General features: G+C 39.7%; 1 protein-coding gene across 1 annotated transcript in view; it reads left to right on the top strand.

Annotated features, from left to right (window-relative positions):
• The first annotated feature begins 400 nt into the window (after nt 1-400).
• LOC137203219 (plasminogen activator inhibitor 2-like) overlaps nt 401-9,205 on the top strand; it is a 49,108-nt gene continuing 40,303 nt past the window's right edge. The window contains exon 1 of the mRNA XM_067698885.1: nt 401-498. The gene's annotated coding sequence lies outside the window, so the exon portion shown is untranslated. The remainder of the gene's footprint in view (nt 499-9,205) is intronic.

The following is a 9,205-nucleotide window of genomic DNA, read 5'->3' as shown; positions in this document are numbered from 1 at the left end:
CAGTGCTGAAGCTTCCGCAAGAGAACTCGGAAGATCTCGGGATGAAGCGCCTCGGACCAGGCAGCGTGGGTCATGCGGGAGTCGTTCCTGCCGAGTAGCTCTGTGCCATGCACGTGACCCAGGCGACCCTTCGAACGCTGAGCGTGGCACTGACAGCTTGCATGAGTTCAAGTGATTCTTTTGAGAAAGACAGCTTATTTTCTTGAACAGAGGATAGGCTCGACAATGCTTCCCCTAGCAAAGCTGAAGGTTAGGGACTCAGCGCTTCTCCACAAAGCACTGGCCATCCTGAGAGCCTCCTGAACGCAGCTCTGGGTGGCTTTTAAAGGACTTCCTCCTCAGAGCTGTACTTTCTGCCCAGCAGGTGTAGACTTGAATCACTAAGGACGCAAATGGAAAGGGAGAGGCAGAAAGCAAAGGCTTTACATTTCCTCTTCAGAGACGCGGCTGCCATCTCTCCTGCCAGACTGTCCTCCTCACCACCGAAAAGCAACAAAGGTAAAGAGAAGTAGCTGTGCTTTATAATTGCAGCTCGTTTCTTGTCAAAGGGGAACAGATAAAAGCGGTAAAATATGGCATTGGGACAGGTTTGCAATGAGCCAAAACGAGGGGGCAGCTTATTCTTGAACTGAGGGGGGCTTTTTGTTAATATATACTTACATTAACATATCTGAATATCACTGATAGTGTGCATTTTAAAATCCTTGAGGCAGGCTAAATTGACTTCAAATCCCTGATTTGTTTAGCAAAACAGAACTCTGTTGCTATTTTCTACTTACTCCCTAGTAACTCATTCAAAACAGAGCTGGTCACGTAGGGTTGAAGCCTCTGTGTGACGAAGCACTTCTTAGAGGACCTTCACTCCACTGGACTGGCCTTATTAATAACTTTATGTGTTGGGAAGAATTCCTTTACTTTCCTGGGTCTCAGCTTCTTCTTATGGCTTTAAAATTAGTCTCTTAAGAATGGGTGAATTCTGTAAATGCATGTAAAGTCTCGTGGTTTATGTTTGTGTGATGGGGTGACCGTTCTGAAGTTCCTACTACTTCTAGGATCAATGAGCATATTATGAAATGAAGTTTGAAGGACGGAGCATGAGAGTAAAAGATTAGCCCTGGTTTAGGGAAGGGGAAGGAGGCACTAGAAAAGTTAATTCTTGTGAAATGGTTAAGAACCTACACAGGCTCTGTGCCAGGTTGTAAGAACCTGGTGTCTTAGCCACCCTTGGAGATGTACTTCTCCCAAAAGGACAGACCCAGGCCCTGTGTCTTCTTGCAATCCTTTAGTTGTCAGTATCCCCTTCTAAGACATGTTCTCTCCTCCTGTTTCCTGAACAAAAATCCCCCTTCTCAACCTAGAAGAGTTGGAGCCTTGGGCATCCTTTTTTTCCTCTTTTTTTTCTCCCATGACAGCTTCCAGATGACACATCTCTTTTGCTTGGGAGGGATTTTTTTACCTTAAAAGCAGGCGGAAAGGTACATTAAAGGAACATTTCTGCAATTCTTCCTCTTTGAGACTCAATGTGAAGTCCTTCTATGTCTAAGGACACTTCTAACTTGCCCCCACTGACTGGGTGAAGGCTGCCCTGGGTTCCAAGCATCTTTGGTGGGATCCCATGTGCCTTGGGGCTTCTGTGTTCTATGGGTTCCTCTTTCCTGAAACTGACTGGATAATATTAATTAGACCAGAAATAGTGAAATATTTAGAATGTCACTGTTGCTAATACATATTGATTCCTGGGTGATTTTGCAAACACTGATAATTTCACAGGTAAATTTTCCTTGCTCCCAAGGAATGTTAAATCTAGTAATGAAAACTAGAATAGTCAACAAACAAGAATTCTGTAAATTCATCTACACACACCTGTGTACACACAGACAGTCACCCAGGTTGAGGAAATTGTCAATGAAGGTTACTGCATAAAATCAGTTGAATATAAGAATAATACAGAGACTGTTGTGGAAAAACTCCTCTAACAGGAAGGTGGAATTTTGGAAAATAAATGAAGAAAGTAGAGTTCTCAAGTGCTAGGTTAATGATAGTTGAAACTGTCTTGCAAATAAACGTGTCAAATAACAAAGTTCATGAATTGATTCTAATTATGTATTTCTAATATTTTTTAAAGAAAAACCTGAGCCTAGAGTTTTCCTTCTTGGTTCTGTGATCTAAATGCTTGAAAAGCTATACGATCTAACTGTGAAGTGAGGCAAATAATACTGTATTTATTAACCGCCAAATATCTGATTATGCCTATTAATCCTTTATATTTTGGACAAATTTCTTAATTATTCTGGTAAGATGCTATCATTATAAAATAGGGATAATAATCATAGTACAATAAAAATAAGATCATTTTCTCTCAAATAAAAGCTTATATGAATAGTGTATGGTGGCACGTGGGAAGAGCCTAGGCTTCAGAAGAGATGGACCCATATTTACATGATGGCTCCCCCAATTGTATTGTATGAATCCCCAAGCCCTCATTGCCTCATCTGCAAAACTAGGGTAACGTCAGCCATTCCGCAAGGCAGATTCTGAGTAATGTATGTATGGTGATTGGCATAGATGTGAGCCCTGTGATACAGTCATTTCCTTTACAAAGAAATTTCCACACAGGTGGGTAAGGGAGTGTGTATGAGACTACGCCCCTTAGCAGTGTTTGTGATGGTGTGGACAGGGAGGCCATTGGGTGTCTGTCACTGGGGAGTGGACGCACCAAATGTGGTGAAAGCACAACAACTCCTGGAAAAGATGCTGTGAAGACTGTTGAAATGACAACAAAGGATTTAGAATATGATGTCAGCTTAGTTGATAAAGCATCAACAGAGTTTGAGAGGACTGAATCCAGTTTTGAAAGAAATTCTACTGTGGGTAAAATGCTATCAAACAGCAGTGCGTTCTACAGAGAACTTGTTCATGAAAGGAAGGGTCAAACGCTGTGGCAAACTTCACTGTTGTCGTATTTTAAGAAGTTGCCATGGCCACCCCAGCCTTCAGCATCCAACACCCTGCTCAGTCAGCAGCCGTCGACAAGGAGGCAAGACCGTCCACCAGAAAAAGGATTACGACTGACCGAAGACTCCGATGATGGTTAGCACTTTTTAGCAATAAAGTATTTTTTAATTATGATACGTATATTTTGGTTTTTTTAGACATAATGCTATTTCACACTTAATAGACTGCTGTGTAGCATTAACATAACTCACATGCACTGGGAAATCCAAACATTCCTGTGACCCGTTTTGTCGTGACATTCGATTTATTGCGGAGGTCTGGAACTGAACCCGAAATATCTCTGAGGTATATACCTGTATAGGCAATGAAACTACAAGAGTAAGCAATAAGGAGAACAATGATTAAGACACAAGTAAGAGACATGACATTTATTTGCTTCCAATTTTAATTAATAATTTTATCTCGGTCATGAGTGCTTAGGTCAGAAGCTGACACTGGTATTTCTAAAATTGGTTAGGACTTCTGATCTATGAAGAAACACAGAAGAAATAAAAGAAGAAGGACAAAATGAGGCAAATACCTTGGATTTATGCAGCTCCCCTGAGGAGTTGAGAACACTTCCTGCCCTGACCTCAGCCTTCATTTCATGGTCTGTCTCTCTATCTCTATCTGTCTCTCTCTGAGTCTCTGTCTGTCTCTGACCTTTTTTTTTTTTTTTTTTTTTTTTGTGTGTGGTACACAGGCCTCTCACCGTTGTGGCCCCTCCTGTTGCAGAGCACAGGCTCCGGACGCTCAGGCTCAGCGGCCATGGCTCACGGGCCCAGCCGCTCCGCGGCATGTGGGATCCTCCCGGACCGGGGCACGAACCCGTGTCCCCTGCATCAGCAGGCAGACTCTCAACCACTGCGCCACCAGGGAAGCCCCTGTCTCTGACCATTTTAAACAAACAGTGACAGCATATGAATTTGATTTCCAGCGATCCCTACTTCAGTTATAATGTTCGTTTTCTTATATTATCGCTGTATGTGAGTTAATAAAGTACTAGTTAAAGTGAGGAAGGATGTTTGAAACTATATAAGTTTCTCCTTTAGCATACAGATTGTAGAGATAATTCAGAGAATTTGTTTTTCATATAGTTCTTTTTTTTGCAACAGGCTCTAGTAGAATCTGTAAATAAGAATCTATATACTCAGTCTTGTTATATTATTATATATTGTTATAATATATTACAAGGTCACTATTTATTATGTGTATTATATTATTATTGTCATATACTTTGCCAAGCTAGGGAATTGGGTAGGACTACTTAGGCGTATAGACAAGAAGAAGCGGTGGGAAAACTCAGTCAAATTTTTTTCTCAAAGCACTCTTTCATCAAGACTGTACTAAGGCAGTTTATTCCCTAGTAATACTGACGATCACGTCCACTTTAGGTGAGGCCATATCATTTTTCAGGGTAAAAGTTCATTTCAGTTACAATTTATACGGTATTTTTATAGAATATAGGGATTGGGATGGGAAAGAGAATTTTCAAGTACATGATTTATTCAGGCCCTAAATGTCTTATTTTTAATCATACTTTTTAAATACCTATCATCCAGTAGCATAAAGTGGGCACGGCTACCCATTGACAAAATATAGAATCAGACAAGATTAGGGAGGATTAGGAACAATGGATGACACCGCTGCATAAAGACTGGATTTCACTTTAATGAAGCATTGTCATAGCCTCTGGGTAAGAATAAGAGAAAAGTGCTTCTGGGTAAAGTATCTTGTCAGGGAGACCCCTCTTCCTCGTTGCTCATTCCACACCAACATACAGAATTGAAAGGGTATCAAAAGGAATCTTGCTGATTTAAGACAGAATGTGCACATACTTTCATTTTATGTGTAAAAAATAAAACAAAAATTCTTCATACTGTGTTATTACTTTGCTTCTGTTAATCACAGCAATTCTATTGAATAAAAACTGAGTTTTCTCTACTTCATAGCTGGAAACTGCTAGATGCAAAGATGTAGAAGTTTAAAAAGTTTTTTAAAAATAGAGTTAGGCTCAAAGAATAAGTAGGCGGAAACCCTGGACAACAAAAATGTCCTCCTGAGGGAATTCTTCAGTGAATTTGAACCTGAGGATTCTTCAAAGTTATCAAATCATTAGAAAACACCCAACTGTAGGATGGTGGGCGGAAATATGAAAACAAGATAAAATTCAAATTTATTCCTTTTTGGTTGACACAATGATTTAATTTTAATGAAAAGCAGTGTGTTTGTTTCAAGAGCGTGCATGAGTTAAGCATGGCATGCCATACAGTGACGAAGCAGAGTGCTTGAGAGAACACACGCTTAGCATAAATCTACGATAAATACACTGTATGTTAGTGGGATGCCTTCTATTTTAGTGGGCTTTTTAAAGTCATATATTTCTTTTAGAATCTGATGAAAGCTATCAAACTTTTCCATAAAAAACGACACACATGCACATCCACACAAAACTCTACATGCAATTTCCCAGGCTTCTTTAAATTGTTCATAGATCCCAGGCTGAGAAGCGCTGATATACACGTCGATATACTTTTGTATTGGTGGTTCTCCAGCCTATCAAAGTGGTAGAGCACCTGAACGTTATGATAATCTTTGTGGAACATCACCTATTTTTAATACATCATACAATCTAGAAAAAAATCTTATATTTATATACGTGTGTGTATACATATATGCATATATATACACATATCTATGTATATGACTGTATTATATATGTGTGTGTGTGTGTGTGTGTGTATGTGTGTATATACCGTAAATGATATCATATCATGTCCATTATCCTTCCTTTGGGTAAGTCACTGCAGCCCAACCAATGTGACTGGGAAAGCTGTGTGTCTCAAATGGAGCCCTCGAAAGTTGCTTCTTAGTCAGGGGTTTGAACATCTCATTTTATATTTTGAAACTTAAGACAAACCATCTATAGCAGAAAGGACATCCAAAGCACTATCCTCTATGTTAAAAAGGCATTTGTCTGTACATTGGAGTCCTTCAAAACATATAGAGCTGAAGAAAAAATATTTTACCAGTAATGGTTGTAACAAAAGGTAAAAACTTTCATTTTTTTTTTCCAACTGCCATTGACTGTAGTAAAATCTTCCTTTTTTTATTTTTGATAAGTTTCAAAACTGTATAATGAACATCTGCACATTCTTTGTCCATATTCACCAAAGTTAACATTTTGTTGCATATCCTTTATATCTATCCACCTATCTATCTATCTATCTACCTATCTATCATCTATGTATCTACATGTTTCCTGAACTATTTGATTGTAAGTTGCAGACACCATGACACTTTTCTCTAAATCCTTTAATATGCCTGAGAATAAGGACATTTCCTTTCAGACCAGAACAGCATTAACACACTGAGAAAATTAGTTTTAATGAAATGTATTACATAATATATGGTAATGTTTCCATTTTCTCAAGGTTTTCACATTGTATTTGGTGGTGTCTCATTAATCTCTTTAATCTGGATCTGTTCCTGATGTTTTGTTTTGTTTTGTTGGTTTTTTTCGTGACCTTGACTTTTTTTTGAAGGGTCTAGAGCAGAGGTCTTGTATAAAGTCCCACATCTTGGTTTTTTAAATTGTTTCCTCATGGTAGATTCAGGGTAAACATTTTGGCGAGATTATTACACGGGTGATGTGTAACACTGGGGGCACGTGATGTCTGGTTGTCTGCTCTGTGGAGCTAATTTGATCACCACGTGAAGGAGGGATTGACAGATCTCTCTACTGTATTTTATAAATAACCCACGGGGCAATACTTTGAGACAGTGAGTACACTCTTCCCCAACATCTAGTGGTTTTAACATTCGTTGAAGATCCTTCCTGGAAACAACAACTTCCTTTGGGATTAAAGATCATAAAACCATATATTAAAATTCCACCCTTCCTTCTATGTTTATTTAGCTAGTATTCTTCTAAAAACAGTATTTTCTCTCTCATTAATTTATATCTTTTTAAAATTAGTTCAAGATATTACATCCATTAGCTTGTTATTCTTTTTTTTTTTTTTTTTTTTTTTTGCGGTACGCGGGCCTTTCACTGTTGTGGCCTCTCCCGTTGCAGAGCACAGGCTCCGGACGCTCAGGCTCAGCGGCCATGGCTCACGGGCCCAGCCGCTCCGCAGCATGTGGGATCTTCCCGGACCGGGGCACGAACCCCTATCCCCTGCATCAGCAGGCGGACTCTCAACCACTGCGCCACCAGGGAAGCTCAGCTTGTTATTCTTTATCATGTACAAATTGCTCGAAATCTGGCCATTGGAAGCTCCCTCAAGCCAGATCCCATGTCCTTTGCACATGGCCTCATCATGCTCCGACGCCCCACAAGATATCCCAGGCTTTCCTGTGCTTTCCTTGTCCCATTCCTGGAATCGGCCAGTTCTTAGAGAAGCTCTAGTTCCTTTTAGCAGAGAATGTATTTAGAAAACAAGATTTGGGAGTGCTCCTGCCTTTATGGATATCTTCATTTCTAAGACTTTTCAGTAAGTAGACATAGAAAATTAATATGATATGATATATAATATAATAAATATGATACATTCATGTATTCACACAGATATTAACAAGTGAAATCCAGCCCCGCGGGTGTTTTCCTCACCTTGCCCCATTTCCTATTTGTAAATCCCTTCTCCCACAGTGAAAAGACCTGTTTCTCAAAAACATCAATATATGTATTTGCTTCCTACAATACGTACAAAAAAATGCTTGAGAATCAATTGGGAACTCTTTTTAACTTAGGAGGTGACATTTCATGAGTTCTTACTGACCCCTGGTGTTTTCTTTGATGCTTCTGTAGCTTCCAAATGGTTACTCATAAAGGGGTTGCTGCTCAAGGCTCAGGTTTTCTCTGCCTCAACACTGCCCACGCCGTGTGCCAGATGATTCTTTGCTATGGTGAGCTCTGCAGTGCACTGAAAGATGTAAAGCTATAGAGCAGTATCTATTGCCACTTACCTGCTAGATATGAATGGCAGTACTTCCTCACAAGATCTGACTGTCCAAAATGTCATTGCTAACACCCCTGGGGGCAAAATCACCCCTGGCTGAGAACCACCGGTCTACCTATACGTGCAGTAGAAAGGAATTCTTACAAATACTTTCTAAGTATAAATGTCTAATTTTCTGATTAAAAAACTGAGTCATTACTAGAATTTTTCAGTTGGGTGTATTTAATGGTGTTTTCCAAAGTGCCCAGGACTGTTTAATTTGTTACTGTGCAGTCTCATCAATTGCTATGCAGTTTTCAAATACAATAATATTAAAATAAAAAAACAACTGTAGAATGAGTATGCCCTGAAAATATCATTTCATCATCAAGATAGCCAGTGAGCCAGGCCCAGCTGTTTGCTGCTGTGCCTTACATTTGATCTACATTAATTACCTTCCCAGTGGGCATCACTTTGGCTAATCCCCATCAGCGTACACGTGAAATGAGTGACTCCCAGTCACTTAGTCATCCAGCAACTTTACTGTCTCTTACAGCAGGCGGGCCTCTGGGATCCTGCCCCAACTCTACATCCACAGTCATTCTGATGGGTTGATGCCCGATGGCAAAAGCCATTAAACAATTTAATTCATCAGGTTGAATATCCCCTCTCTTCACCTCTTTTTGTTTCATTCGATCACTTATTTTAAACTCTCAATAGACACTTTGCCCGCTAACTTCAAACCAGAATTAAGCTTGGCAAGTCACTGAAAATCTAAAATAGCTGTTTTAAACGTTTTTTATGCCACAATGCATCAGATAGTCTCAACACACACTGAGGGACTGTGGCGTAGAGAAAATGGGGTCACGCCCAACTGCATATTAGTCTTTGCTGTAGAAACTCCTAAATTTGAATTTCAAACTTTTTGGTGGACATTTCCTAGGTGCCTTGGAATATAAGTGTTAGCCCCTAAATCCTAAACCATGTATTGGGCCAGCCTTAAGATAATCAGAATCCTTGACCTTTGTTCCTAAATTTTTAGTTAACCACAATACCATCTTTGCTTCACAGAAGAAGGAATGGAAGTACTACCAAGTTTGGGGATTTTTTTAAAAAGAGAAAAAAGAGATGGATATCATTGAGAGCAAGGCCCTCAACTCAGGAATCAGGATTTTAGAGGCTTGGTTGGGATGTCACTCCCGATAGGCATGTCCCCTTCAAAGATCTGGATCGTATCAGGGGTCTCTATTGGTTCCAAATTCCATCCTTCT

The sequence above is a fragment of the Pseudorca crassidens genome, chromosome 12 (assembly GCF_039906515.1).
Source record: "Pseudorca crassidens isolate mPseCra1 chromosome 12, mPseCra1.hap1, whole genome shotgun sequence".
Taxonomy (NCBI): domain Eukaryota; kingdom Metazoa; phylum Chordata; class Mammalia; order Artiodactyla; family Delphinidae; genus Pseudorca; species Pseudorca crassidens.
The sequence above is the reverse complement of the archived record's forward strand: the minus strand, read 5'-3'. Positions and strand labels throughout refer to the sequence as shown.